The sequence below is a fragment of the Gymnoscopelus braueri genome, assembly GCF_963280865.1.
Source record: "Gymnoscopelus braueri genome assembly, chromosome: 12".
NCBI lineage: Eukaryota > Metazoa > Chordata > Actinopteri > Myctophiformes > Myctophidae > Gymnoscopelus > Gymnoscopelus braueri.
Window position 1 is genome coordinate 20,110,622 of NC_137614.1, and position 15,544 is coordinate 20,126,165.

General features: G+C 42.6%; 1 long non-coding RNA gene across 1 annotated transcript; it reads right to left on the bottom strand.

The window, feature by feature from the left end:
* Positions 1-3,331: 3,331 nt before the first annotated feature.
* On the bottom strand, positions 3,332-12,453 carry LOC308096718. Its single transcript, XR_013934146.1, has 4 exons — positions 12,376-12,453; positions 10,563-10,645; positions 3,913-4,071; positions 3,332-3,425 (listed from the first exon to the last, which is right to left on the bottom strand). It is a non-coding gene; the product is annotated as an uncharacterized lncRNA (long non-coding RNA).
* Positions 12,454-15,544: the final 3,091 nt, after the last annotated feature.

A 15,544-nucleotide genomic window follows, 5' to 3' on the forward strand; every position in this document is an offset into this window, starting at 1 on the left:
TCTTTTGTATTGAGGGTGCAGTCACACCAAACTTAAATTCTGCCAATGCTTTTCAATGGGAACGGAGCGGTTTGTTGCCATTCGTGGATTTCCGCTAAAAAAAACTATCCGTTCCCATTGAAAAGCATTGGCAGAATCCTATGGAATCCACCGCATATGGCATATTCAAATTTGATGTGACCGCAACCTGAGTGTTTTCTGCATTCTAGGTCCTACTTTTCCATCCCCAGGTGTGAGAGTGTGACAGAGTTTTTGCGAAAATCTGAACCACTCAAGGCTTATATGCTTTGTTGTACTACAAACGATTTGGACATTTTGGAAAATCTGTGAAAAGTTTTTAATGTTTTGAAAAATCTCACCTATAATTTCATGATATGCCCAAAATGTGGACACCAGGGTTAAACAGCAGCATGAGAAACGGTTCATACACTTAAGCCCTATTTAGTTTTGTGGCTATTCGAAGATTGCTGATCTACCACCTGATTCGGATACTATCAATACATTGAATGGGACATTATCACATTTTATCGATCTACAAGCTCACAACGCTCGCATCGTGATGCATTGTGACCTTGTAGATGTGCTATTTTCAACAAATGTTGACAACATTTACAGATCTCTTATAGGGGTCCTTGGCACACTGCCACAGTGGTTCTTGCAATCCATTCCCATTTGAATAATGAAACAAGGATCAAGACCACTATGGTATTGAAAAACTGTCATAGAACCTGTATCTTGCTGAAAGATTAATCTAAATATTGTTCCAAAATGTCGTTTTCCAATTCATTTGGCTATTTAGCAGCAATCATACTTTAATTGTGGAGTGCACTATTTGGGGAGATGTTTGTGTGATTTTCTTTTGTAAAGCCAATTTAATCACAAGCCTTGATGTCTCTATTTAACTATTTTATTGATGCTTTTCATTTTGCTCAACATATTAGTCCATTCTTGATCTTTCAGTGTTCAGTATTTATGCACCAGATATCTGGAACAATCTCCTAGAAACCACATCTGTTCTTTTAAATCAAAGCTGAAGACTTTTCTGTTTGCCTTTTACTAAGGTTTTTGATTCTTGTTCTGCACTGTAATGTTCTCTTTTAACTTCTTTCATAATGTTTATTTTGTGCCATCTTAATGCCAAACGATTAAATACATATTAAACAGTTCATGAGGGGAAAAAACACAGCTTTCTAATTTGCACATTTTCAGTGCTGTACAGTACATTTTGTGTTACTGTAGCTGTTGTAGCTATTCTGTCGTTTGTGTTTTTATCCCTGAGGAAGCTATATGATGGATAACTCCTTAGCCTCTCAGACCTTTTCTTTTTCCGCTAGGCCAGCAGTCCAGGCCAAGATGTTGCAATGTTTTGTCAGGATTATTGAATATTGTTTGTTTGAATATCTTGAGTGACAAATAAAACCTTTGATTCTTGAGTATATTATGTTGTGAGGTGTTTTGGTTCTGAAGTTGTGGAGTTGCTTTTTTTCACAATTAAGGAATGAAGGTTCTTCATTGGTGCACAGTATGAAGTATTTATGTAATTTCATGAATGAAATACCATAGTGGTGAGGTTTGTAGCACAGTCAAAATAGAGTTTTCATATTGAGGTTTCCATACCTTAGTCTCTGTTGGCCACTTGTGACCTGGTCTCTGTTGCGGTATCTTAGTATTGAACTATTCAACTTTGAGGTCACGGTGCAGTAGTGTCTGTGTCGAATGGACACTACTGGTGCGAAGCCTCCTGGTGGCGCTATAAAAGACAAAATCTGTAGGAGTACTTTGATCCCCCCCCCCTGATACTGTATCTCTCTTCTTTCAGTGTCAGAGTGATGAGGATGACGATGAGGATGACGATGGATTGGAGTTGAACGACGAGGAGGACGCCTTGGTCCCGGGGGGATGGGGGTGATGTAGGCCCGGTGTCCAGCGGCCCAGCTCCGCAGCAGAGACTTCTGGGCTCGATGGTCCCAGTCCCTGGTAGTGCAGCGTGGCCGCTGGTAGATATCTCCACTCCGGGGCAGTGTAGGCCTATGGTATTTTATACCTACAAGCTCACAATGTGTTAAATGTCTGTTCTCATATCCTCAGATGCCGTCAGTCTTCTTTATTGAAGCCAAGTACGTGATCGCAGCATATGCAAGTGCATTTGCACTCGGTTGTTTGGTTGGAGGGTCTACGGCGGCATGGGGGCACGAATATTGGGAGGAGTGTGCCTTTGTGCCGTGCTCACATTGTTCTTCGGCCTATGGTGGTGCTGGAGAGCCATAAAGGTGGTGAGTAAATTCAATACAGTTCAAATCAAACAGATCCGTCTTGATCACATGACTATGTGAGAGAGATCATGTGTTCCGATTTGCGTGAAATTTGGATAAAATCCGAAGGCTTAATATAAAAAAAAGTGTCATCAAAAATCAAATCAAATATCAAAAAGTCAGCATCCTGGTGGCGCTATAAAAGACAAAATCTGTAGGAGTACTTTGACCCCCCCCCCCCCCCGATACTGTATCTCTTCTTTCAGTGTCAGAGTGTCGAGTGTCGAGGACGAGGATGGATTGGAGTTGAACGACGAGGACGTGAGCGGATTCAATAAAGTTCAAATCAAAACAGATCCGTCTTGATTACATGACTATAGAGATCATGTGTACCGATTTGCGTGAAATTTGGATAACATCTAGAGAGTGTGCATACAAAGTTTTACACAGATCGGTGCAGTTATAGGTAAAAACACGAATCGGCCTGTTATAGCGCCACCATGAGGCTGATTTGAAAATTTTCAAGTGGCATTTCTTCCTCTGCCTAATGGGAATGTGTGTGGAAATTGTGATATCTGTATCTCTCTTCTTTCAGAATGTTGCACCTGTGCCTGTCACCTCTGTTGCACCTTGGTCCAGACAAGTCAGTAATGACAGTTACTCCAGTTGCGTCAGCAGTCGCAGCGCTTTGGAAGCGTTGTACGATGTGGTGAGTGGATCCATAACTGTCCACTCGACTGCAGCTTTTTTTGGACTGGGGAGCATCTTCATTCTCCTTTGTCCTCTTTGGTCTTCGAATTTTAGCGAGTGTATTGTCCCTGTTGACATGGTTCACTCTTGTTTTGTTCTGAGTCAGAAGGCCCTCATAACCATTACCCATGACGACTCCACCGACTTCATCACCAAAGGTTTTGGGATATTGAGCAACAATATCTCTGGCTATCTCTTGACATTGGGCAGAGCACTCGGATTGCATCCACAACAACTCTGATCATCTGTAACCTGTCGGTATGGTCTGCCATCTGCTCCAGAGACATGGCCTGCTGGAGAGTTGGAGGCATTTTATCCCAAGGCACATGGAAAGCTGCAACCCAGTTAGGAAGAGGGAGGAGAAGAGGGTGCAGGGGTAGGTGGAGATGGAGACAGAGCTTGACGTTGGCTCTTGGGCAGAATCTTGGGAGAAGAAAACATGGTATAAAGGAAGGCAAATTAGTAAATTGATAAATCAATACATGTTATGCAACTGTATGAACAACACCTTGAGATTTGAGAAAACAAATACATGTCTGTGTACTGTAATTGTATCAAATGCATAGTTGTCATTATTATCCCTATCCCTATGAACAGATGAACTGAATCATGAATTGAATTGCACTGTGACTGCACTGGTTTTAGTTTTAAAACCATTTTTTCTTTTTTAGAAATTATGAACACTTATTTATGTCTTTTTAAAGAGTATTGTAGGATATATGTAGTATAATTGTAGCATGTATGTTCTTTCTGTCTTGTCTGTATTTTCTGTCATTTTAAATGCTGATCCTGGGAGCTGAGCTCCAACATTTTGTATGCATTTGAGCGAATAGAAAATAAAGTATATAAAGTCTATATCATTAAGAGTGTTTTATCAGATGAAGCTTTACTATTTTCTATTTGGACAAACCTGTCCTTTGAAAGGTTTCTATGAGTTTGCGTGTCTGTAGGGGTGTCAGAATGTCCTTGATGTCATCCTCCTTCACATAACGCAGATCTGCAACTGCTTCTATACCAATGACGATAATCAGTCGCTCAACCAAGGACTTCAGCCGATCTTCATCCAGCCCTGAAAAAATCAGACACAAATAGAGTGATGAAGTGCAACCACAGAAACACCACGTAAGTCATAATGTGGTAATGGATAGTAGTCAACTAGACTGTCTATGTCTACACACATGTAGTCCCCCTCTTGAGTCAGGTAATGAACACCAACATCAACCAATAACACAGACTGATGCTTCTCCACAATCAGGTACACTTTGCCTTGATCAAGTAAAATCAATACAATTTTCCCAAACACAATTCCACTGTCACCACCTGCCAGTGCCACAATCAGCCCCTTCAAATATTTGATATTCTTGTACAATACAGCTGACAACTCTATAGTGTTTTTTCTGTTGACCAATGCCCTGCTGACTGCCTGCTGAATGCTGCGACTGTAGAGCTTCTCTTCAAAGTTGCTTGTCAGTCCAACCACTTGAATGTTTGGAGAAAACAGCTGCCCTGTGCTCAAATAAGCCTGCAATAATTGGTGCCTTTCTGCTAGTGAGCTGCACACATTTTTGAAGTTGTGCAGTCTTCTTGCACATCAGTGTTTCCCCTATATGCATTAACACATTACCTGCCATCCACGGTTATACTCGTGAATCAAAATGTACCCCTTTAACTGCCACGGGCCCATCAACGGTTTAAACCGTTGATGGGTTTTTTCACTGATTACTGTATATTACACTGTTGCGCAGCTTGTACGTTAATATTGGACCTGTAGATGAAGGGGTTAACCGAAAAAACACGTGATCAGTCAGCTGATCACAAACAGCTGTTTGCCCAAATGTTTTATAAAGGAGACGGTGGTGCCGCCTCGGCCTGTGCGCCCAAACATTTCAGAGAGACAGAGAGAGAGAGACGGAGATCGGAGTGAAAAGAGTGAGGGTTGGTAACAGCAATTTTTTGAGACAGGTCAGTCAGTGTGTGAGACAGTTTGTGAGTCAGTTAGTGATTGAGTGTGTGTGTGTGAGACTGCATGAGAGTGTGTTAGAAATTGTGAGCGGTTGAGTGTCTTTAGTTTAGTTCAGTTTAGTTTATTTCAGTCGAGTGAGGAGCGGAGAGGAGAGGAGAGGATCGAGAGGAGAGGAGAGGAGAGGATCGAGAGGAGAGGAGAGAGATCTTTTGGTGTAGTGTAGTCGGAGAGAGAGGAGATAAGCTTGTAGAGAAGAGGAGTGTGAAGAGGAGAGATCATTTGGTGTGGTCGGAGAGCGGAGCAGACAGGAGAGGAGAAGTGGTCAGTTATAGTGATCGAGGAGAGGAGAGGAGAGGAGAAAGAAAAAAAAAGAGATCAGATATAGTGTAGTATAAGTCAAGATGAGGGGCAAAAAACGCTCAAACAGGGGCGCTAAACAAGCGTCCGGTTCGCTACGCCAGCAGACACTGTTGGAGTCGTTGACTCGGGCTACTCGGACACAACCAGCAGTGCCAGTGCAACCAGAGCCGCTTTGTCCACCTCCTGTGGACGACAAGAAACTGTTACGCCAGTTACTGGGATTGGGCCCATCTTCTACTGTGGTGGACGGCGAGGACAAGCAGCAGTTAGTGGGGGCGATCTCTACTACGGCCGCAGCGGGCCCTTCTTCTGCAGTGGACGGCGAGGACAAGCAGCAGTTAGTCGGGGCGAGCTCCACTACGGCCGTAGCGGGCCCATCTACTGCCGCGGTACCGACCGACGGTGTTCGTCGGAGCGGCAGGACCCGTCCGGAGCCCGACAAGCAGCAGTTAGTGGGGGCGATCTCCACTACGGCCGTAGCGGGCCCATCTACTGCCGCGGTACCGACCGACGGTGTTCGTCGGAGCGGCAGGACCCGTCCGGAGCCCGTTCGCAGCCCAGTTGTCACAGACAACGACAGCGACAGCTCTTCCTCCAGTAGCAGTGATGAGGGCTCTGGTGATCGCTGGGATCCAAGGAAGAGAAAGCTTTCTACTGCTCACTTCAGCAGTGGTAAGAATATTTTTTTATTGTGTTTTATTGTGTGTTTGGTGGACTAGACACGATAAGTTGTTGCCAGGTCTGCTTATAAGTTATAAGACACACACACACACACACACACACACACACACACACACACAGAGCAGCGTAGGGACACACTCTGATTATGATGCCTATATATTTACTGTGCTTATAAAAATAGCAGATCTACAAGTGTGGTGTGAGCTTGTAGATCTGCTATTTTTATTCTTTTTTGGGAGGGGGATGCAGGTGCACACAGCCCCCCCCCCCTCTGAATGCTTCAAAGTGAATTTGAGGTCAGGTCATGTAAACAACCTTGAAGTAAACGACATTTTGATCCTGTCTTGTCCAGTTCATGTCAACAAACTTCTTGTTGACATGTCAAAAATCCTCTTTGATCTGAATTGGTCTGACAGTAGATTCTCACACAACACTGTAGCACCACCGACACTCTGATTATGAATGATGATAATGTAGCCTATATATTTACTATGTTATATTATGTGATGCCTTGTAAAAATAGCAGATCTACAAGTGTGGTGTGAGCTTGTAGATCTGCTATTTTTATTCTTTTTTTGGAGGGGGATGCAGGTGCACACAGCCCCCCCCCTTCTGAATGCTTCAAAGTGAATTTGAGGTCAGGTCATGTAAACAACCTTGAAGTAAACAACATTTTGATCCTGTCTTGTCCAGTTCATGTCAACAAACTTTTTGTTGACATGTCAAAAATCCTCTTTGATCTGAATTGGTCTGACAGTAGATTCTCACACAACACTGTAGCACCACCGACACTCTCTGTCTGATTATGAATGATGATAATGTAGCCTATATATTTACTATGTTATATTATGTGATGCCTTATAAAAATAGCAGATCTACAAGCTCGTTGTGAGTTTGTAGATCTGCTATTTTTATTCTTTTTTGGGGGGGGGAGTAGGCAGGTGTGCTTTATTGTAAGTCACTCTTGTCTGGATAAGAGTGTTTGCTAAATACTTAAATTGATTTGATGTTCATAATATTTACCAAGTATTTGATGTTTCATTTCAGACTGTGACATGGTTGAGGATGTAGAGGACGTAGCCCTGGCCGGACCATCTAGCAGAGGTAAGAACTTTTTCTGTATGACACTTGTACACAGGAATACAAAATTGCTAAAACACCACAGAACAATGGTACATGTAGCCTATATATTTACCATGCATGTGTGTGGTGCCATAAAAAAAATTCCAGTTCATGTCAACAAACCTTTTCAAAATCCTATTTGATCTGAATTGGACTGACAGTAGATTCACACACAACACTGTAGCATGGGGACACACTCTGTCTGATTATGAATGATGATAATGTAGCCTATATATTTACTATGTTATATTGTGTGATGCCATAAAAAATAACAGATCTACAAGCTTGTTGTGAGTTTGTAGATCTGCTATTTTTATTCTTTTTTTGGGGGGGCGGGGGGTAGGTGGGTGGGCTTTATTGTAAGTCGCTCTGTCTGGAAGAGTGTTTGCTACATTCTTATTTCACTTTATTGCAGGCGCAGACATGGTTGAGGAGGAGGTGGCTGTACCCCTGGCTGGATCATCTCGCAAGTCATCTAGCAAGTCATCTCGCAAGTCATCTCGCAAGGGTAAATGTAGCCTATATATTTACTATGCATGTGTGTGATGCCTTTTATAAAAGTAGCAGATCTACAAACTTGTCGCGAGTTTGTAGATCTGCTCTTTTTATTCTTATTTTGGAGGGGGATGCAGGTGCACACAGCCCCCCCCCTCTGACCATGTCTGTTCTGTCATAATGAAATGCTTCAAAGGGAATTTGAGGTCAGGTCATGTAAACAACCTTGAAGTAAACAACATTTTGATCCTGTCCTGTCCAGTTCATGTCAACAAATTCACACACAACACTGTAGCACCACCAACATCTGCTATTTTTAGTCGCTCTGTCTGGATAAGAGTGTTTGCTAAAAGCCTAAAGTGATATTTTATTTATGTATATTTACAGCTGCAGCTCCTGTGGATGTGTGGTCTGACACAGACTGGCAGCCTAAACTCATCCCCTTTACTGCCGTGAATCCGGGCCCTCAGGGTGCTGCTGCTGAGCTCGACTCCGACTGCCCTGCTGACTATCTAGAGCTACTCCTGCCTGATGTTCTGCTCCAGGAGATATGCAACTATACAAACACATATGCTAAAAACACATATGATAAGCAGAGACTTTCAGAGAAGCCACATGCCAGAGGAAACGTTTGGATAGCATTGACCGTTGCAGAGCTGAAGCGTTTCCTGGGGCTGCTGTTTCTCACTGGGCTTATTTCCAAACCTGAGACTTCACATTACTGGTCAACCGACGAGAACCTCACAACGCCGTTCTTCGGCAGGATCATGGGCAGGAACCGCTTCCAGCTGATCTGGAGCAACCTTCATTTCAATGACACTCCTTCTGAAGACCCGATGTGGAAAGTGCGCCCACTCCTGGACTCCCTCCTGGCAAATTTCCAGGAAATGTATACACCAGGCCAGAACATCACCATTGATGAGGGAACACTGTGTTTCAGAGGTCGCCTAAGTTTCAAAGTGTACAACCCGTGTAAGCCCATAAAGTATGGCATCAAATCATATATGCTCTGTGACTCCACAACCGGCTATCTTCACAACATGAAGCCATACTGTGGCATCAAGAATACCATCCCGGAAACCGTCACCTTCCTGCTAGGAGGCCTTGCAGGTCAAGGGTACCGATTGTGGATGGACAACCTCTACAACAGTGTGAAGCACAGTAAAGCCCTCCTCAAGCAGGGCACCCATGTGTGCGGGACCCTCCGCCAAAGTAGAGGGCAGCCACCAGCCATAGCAAATGTGAAAAAGTCCAAGCTGCCAGTTGGGTCCACTTTGATGCGTCATCAGGGGGAGGTGATGGTCGTGGCATGGCGGGCCAAGGAAGCCAAGATTGTGACCATGGTTTCCACCATCCACAAAGATGAGATGACCACTGTGGCTGAAAAGAAGAAACACCACAGCGAGAAGGTGTCCGAGGCGAGGCCAGTGTGCGTTGTAGACTACAATAGTTACATGAATGGTGTGGACATGTGCGATCAGAACCTGGCCTACTATCTCTTCACCCGGAAGACCAAGAAGTGGCCTAAGAAATTTGCAGTGTACCTGATCCAGCTGGCTTTGTACAATAGCTTTGTGCTTTACAAAGTAAAGCACCAGGGGGCAGCAGAGCGTGTAAAAACATTGTTCAAGTTCACCCATGCTGTAGTGAAGTCTTGGACCGGCACTCCGCTTCCTGAGAAGCGGAAGAAGGTGCAGGAAGAGGTGCAGGAAGAGGTGCAGGAAGAGGTGCAGGAAGAGGTGCAGGAAGAGGTGCAGGAGGAGGTGCATGAGGAGGTGCATGAGGAGGTTGCGCAGGAGGAGGAGGTGGAGTGGGCGGAGTGGTCGCCGGATGAGGCCGCGGCGTGGGCGGCGGAGGCGGGCCCAAAGGGCCATGACCCTGAGACCAGACTGGATCGCTCTGCAGGCCATCATCTGGTCACATACCCACCCACTGAGAACAAGTCTGGTCCAACTAGGGCATGCCGAGTCTGTATGCGCCAGGGGCAACGGAAGGAGACAAGGTACGCATGCAAAGTCTGCAAGGTCCCCTTGCATCCTCTTTGCTACACGGTGTATCACTGTAAGAAGAAGTATTTTTGAAAAACATGCACACACACACACACACACACACACGCTTTCACTCTTTTTGCATTTCATGTAACATGGGCAACTATTGACCAGAGAAGTCAAGGACTGACTGATGATGATGATGATGATGATGATGATGATGATGATGATGATGATGATGATGATGATGATGATGATGATGATGATGATGATGATGATGATGATGATGATGATGATGATGATGATGATGATGGATCAACTCTGTGTTTTCTTGCTTCAGTATGTCCTGTAACAACCCTGTAATAACCCTGTAACAATTGAGCCAACACACACACACACACACACACACACACACACACACACACTCTATTACTTTGAAAAGAAAGACTTGAGTTGAAATGCCATTGAAACGGTGTGATAAAAGTGTGATAAAATGTGTCCAAATGCTTTTTTTTTTTTTTTTTTTTTGTAAAGTATTGTTTACATGACGGATGTCAATGAAGGCGCAAAATAAACGTCAAAGACTTTTGAAATTATTTTTATGTCTCTAAACGTGTTTATTTTACTAAATTGCTTATAACTCTGAATGTATGAAAAAAAGGTCAGTTTTTGGTCAAACCAAGCTGTATTCAACTACCTCTAGCTAAAAAACGGAACATGCTATAAACTTTTTTTTAAATGAAAGAAGAGATTCTAAGCTTTGTTTTGAGATATTCCATGTGTTCATAGTCATAGCACAAACCAATCTGTGAGTCCTCAAATATTAGTCAGAATGGTCAAAATCCTGGCACTGGGGGAACCTTTTCTAAAAAACACCTCTGGCAGGGAATGTGTTAAAGGAGAGATCCGCCCATTTTAAGTGTTATCTTTGATGTGTCGCTAATCACTCACCATCATTGAAAGGGACGTTGAGTTATTCCAGAGAGTCCCCTGTCGTCCAGTCTGTCGACCCCCTCCGTTGGCATAATGGGAGCCTGTGTAAGAGTGAAAATCGTCTATTATAACCGATGCAAAGTTAGTTTTTTCTCTACTACTGCTCATCGTGGAGTCTCATGATACTCAAACGTGCACTGAATGTCGCGAACGAGCTATCGTTCGTGCAGAACGAGATGATGCTGGTTGCTTATTTCTTCCACAGACGCCAGGTTCTGTGGAAGAAACAAGCAACCAGCAAGGGCCAAGGCTTGGATATTTACAATGAGGCCGATAAGGAAGACACAGTTCATATAAATGGCCAGTAGGTGGCTGCAGGTGTCAGAAAGAATATTCTCTCATTATAAGCAGATGGGACAAACTTTAGACTAGATTTTCTTACCTTAATAAAAATTGTCATAAATACTATATGCTTCCAGTCGCTATAGTTTAAAGTCTCCTTTCAATCATCATGATATGCGTTTTGCTAAACTATGGTCCCATTTATTCTAAAATTGACGATAAAGTAGGCTATGCTCCAGGAGGGGCGGGATGATTTGATTGACGACCTACACAACCAATAGCATTCATTCCCCGCCCGCTCTTGATTGACAAGCTACCCAACCAATAGCATTCTTTGGGGGTTGTCTTCCGGTTCCTTGGTCACATGTCTGGTCTCAAGCAATAGCGTTTGAGTTCCGTCGTGCCCAACTGTATATATTAAAGATGGCGGATTGCACGTTCCTCAACAATAGGCTTCATTTACGGTCTGTAGAAACCAATGGGTGACTGCACGTTGCCATTGTCCATTCTTTTTACAGTCTATGGTTTGTACTGGTCTTTCACAACTGCCTGGCTGAGAAGAGCCTTCAAGGTCTCCTTGATAGGTACATACTGAAAGGAACATTCCCTGCCAGCTGCATTTGCACCTTAGATAGATGGGAGTGGGCTAAACATAGCTGAACGTCTTATTGAAAAATGTTTTTCTCAGATCGCATGGGCCCTTCATGGCACACTTTAAAGATATCTTCCTTTGACACATCAGCTAGTATCTGGCTGATTTCATTGTCCTGCAGGTTCAACATAGTAAGCTTCTCATGGAACCTTTGAAAGTGCTAACTTCATGCCAGAGTTGTGCACCTCCTGAAATTCCTCTATGATTGTCTGAATAGCACTAGCAGGAAGTAACATTTTGGCTTGCATTTTAAGATAGAAAACAGCCAAATTGTTCAAAAACTGGCTTTGGTCAGGCACAGTATCCTGCTCTGCAAATTGCACATCAGGCATAGCTTCAGGGAACATTTCATCAGACAATATACACTGCTCATTTTGCTGGCTGTTAGGTGCATCATGACTTATAGTTTCATGGTGTGAACATTTATGGTTTCGACTTAAATGAGAAGAAAAGGTTGACTTAACACAAAAAGATTTGGTGCAGCCTGTATAAGGGCAGGTCACCTTTTTACCATCCATAATATGCCATTTCAAGTGTGCACACAGACTTGAAAAAATGGTGCTCTGAAAGTTACAAGCATCAACCTGGCATGAAAACATAACATTCTGGGGTTGAGGTCTATCTTCAATTGGCACAATTTTTGCCTTGCGATGTTGGCGATACATATGAGACTTGAAAGACTTAAAGTTCTTAAAAGTGCAAGGGCACTCAGGTATACCACATGAAAAGCAATGATTAGCCTCATTCCTGTGTACTTTGAGTGTGTACTATGTGTGGTGAAAGAATATAAGACAGAAGTTGAGAAACTGCATGACTTGCAGTTGTAGCTATACATACTGGTTATTTGGCTGGGATGACTTCAGTGGGTCAAGTCAACTTGAATGCCTGGGGATCTCACTGGTCTCAGATCACACACTGTAACAAAGTAGAACAAAAGTTGTTAAATCTTGAGATTGACAGAGATCACAAGAGTGAAAACAATTCTGTAGCTAAATAAAATACAATTGTATCATCAATTATAGTAAATATTTGCAGAAAATTCAAACTACTAATGCCAAATGACTTAAATATACAAAGAAATGACCAGTACCAATCATCAAAATAAGGCCAAAACATACAATGCTTAATGTTATACTTAATTCTAAAATATTCCAAAATAGTGAAAATAGCCGATCTAAAACTCACATTGTGAGCTTGTACATGTAGGTCAGTTTTTAGATCATATTCATACACCCCTACTTATATTTTTATTATCATCAAAATTGAGTTTTGCAATTACAATGAACAGAAATCCTGCTTCCAACGCCACTGGCTTTACTTGCTTTAAAGCAAACTTACTAAGAGTTTAAATCAAAACCAATATCTAATCTATCTGAACACAAATCACTCTGGTAATTTAATTCATGTTTAAAGTAGTTTAACACTAGCAGCGCGAGCAATTAACGACCCAAAAATGCATTGTGAATATTTCACATCAAACAATTCATTTGGTGAAGCCTCATAGATTGGTGCTTTCTCACCACACAAAAAACGACTTTGCTAGTGTCTATCTATCTCCAATAGTTCACTAGAGCATACAGTCCTAAAAACAATTTATAAATGTCTGGATGAAAAACATGTACAAGTCAAACAAACTGAACAAACTTACAGAATATACACAACTTCAGGAGTCCACACTTGTCTGCCATTCTTTTCCCCTTCTTCAGGAAGCTACTGTGGGTGTGTTCACTGTGTTTGTCTGTGGTGTGTGTGCAGGTGAGGCGGTGCTAACTCAGTCTTCTTCTTCTTCTTCTTCTTCTCTTATTTACTGGCAGTTCGCAACCAACTTAAAGGTGCATATCGCCACCTACTGTACACGAGTGTGTAGCATCATGTCAAATATCCCATTCCCATCACTAAAATGTAATATATATATATATATATATATATATATACATACATACACATACATAGACAAATACATATATATATATATATATATATACATACATCCATACATCCATATATATATATATATACATATACTTTTTTTTCTTCTTTTTTTCCCCCCTCCCTTCAAATTCTGCTACTCAACCTAGTGTCATATAAAAACGTAAACAGTGCCTTTCTAACCATACCTACTCCCTTTCCCTATGTTCCCAGAATCCCCATACTATCCCATTCCCGTCCTGCTTCAAGAACTTTGTCACGTAATTTTGTTCTTTCCTCTACATAACTTTCACATTTCAATAGAATGTGTTCTACATTTTCAATTTCCCCACAGTTCCCACATTTGTTACTTTCTGCCTTACCCATTACATATAATGTACTATTCAACCCTGTATGCCCCACCCTAAGTCTAGTGATGGCTAACTCAGTAATTTACAACAATGCTGTATAATTGCCATGGCAGAGTTACATTCAGCTTACAATAGGTTACAGTAACAATGTACAATATTCACGCTTCATCAAAACTACCCAGAATAAACTAAAGTACTTTACTGTAATAAAGAAATATAGCATTGTACTGTAGGGTTTTACAGTACTTTGCTGCAAAAACTACAACCAAGTCTAAGAGTGCACCTTTGTCGGCAGGTTTGACAATAATCTTGTTGTTTTGTTTTAACTCATCGAGAGCTTTTCTTTCAAGTACAGTCCACTGAAAATTCCAACCCTAGATTCTCCCCCTGGATAATCTGTTTCATTGTGGAAATCCCAAGCCATTTTCTCCTGTGAAGCAGTTTGACGACAGTTTTGCTTCAGGGGGCCAGTTCACCTCATTTGCACTGACATGGGGCTAGGGCCGGTGCCTAATCTTGAACCGGTTTGTGAATTTCCGCCTTATAACTACTGGTTCTAGGCTGGAAATTGGCTCTGAACCGGACCCACAAAACTACTGGTCTCAAAGCGGGGAAGCTCTAACATCAAGGCTGTTTTGTTTCTTCTTGAAACAATACTAGACATCTGTAAGCCGCCAATCCCGCCATTCTTTAGCAAACCAGCTAATCTTCAAACATAGCAGCATATATGTATGATGCAAGTTATGTTGTGCGCTACTGCACTGTATCATCATGATTTGTGTGCATGGGGTTCTCATCTTAAACAAGTTCAGTGCTTAATGAGATTTCCAATTTAGTAGACCTTGTATTGTGAATTTGTACTTCCATGTACTGTTATGTACTGTCATGTTCTCATGTCTTACTAAATAAAGTACATCAATCAATCAGCCGTTGCTCAGATCGCAAGTTAGTGGAAAGGCAGGCTCCCAGCACTGGCCGGACACCTGCACTGGGTGCCAGTGCAGGTGTGACCCAATAGGTGACCCAATATCAGTAGAAATGAACTATCATTGATTAAGGGTTGTTTCTGTCACAACATGACTTGAAACGGAAATTACATATCAGTTGAACATGACCTCCTCGGGCATATCACACTCACAGCACACACACCGAATAAACATGCATGGACGGACATTGGCCCATAGGCCCCTATTCCGTGGCAGTTCCCCCAGCCTAAACCCTACCCTAAACCTGTTAAATACTGATAATGGAGCTGCCCTGCCCCAATATGTTATTCTAGCACCTGCTCTACCCGTCACCCATTATACCGACACCGTTATTTGCGCGTGGAGGCGTGCCCATGGGCGTGTTGTTGCTATATCCCCCACATTGCCATTCTGCACACACACATGGGTACGGCTTTGGGAGGGGGGACAGTGGGTTCTAAAAGCACCCGCCAAGTGCACACAGACACTGCCATGGCTTTGTGCGTTGGACCATGAGCCGTGTTGCCAGCCTTGGTGAGAAATAAGCAACTGCAGGTCTATGAAAACAAAAAGAAGCAACTATAAGGCCACATGAGCACTTCAAACTAGAGCTTTCATATCCCCTAAATATTTCAGCCCGGCTCACTAATAATTGACAAATTAGGCCCAGCCCAGCCCGTCAGTCATTTTTCTAAAGAAGCCTTTTTTTCTCATTAAATCTTGGTAATTCGTTAACACTGGTTACCTGTTAATTTTAGAATT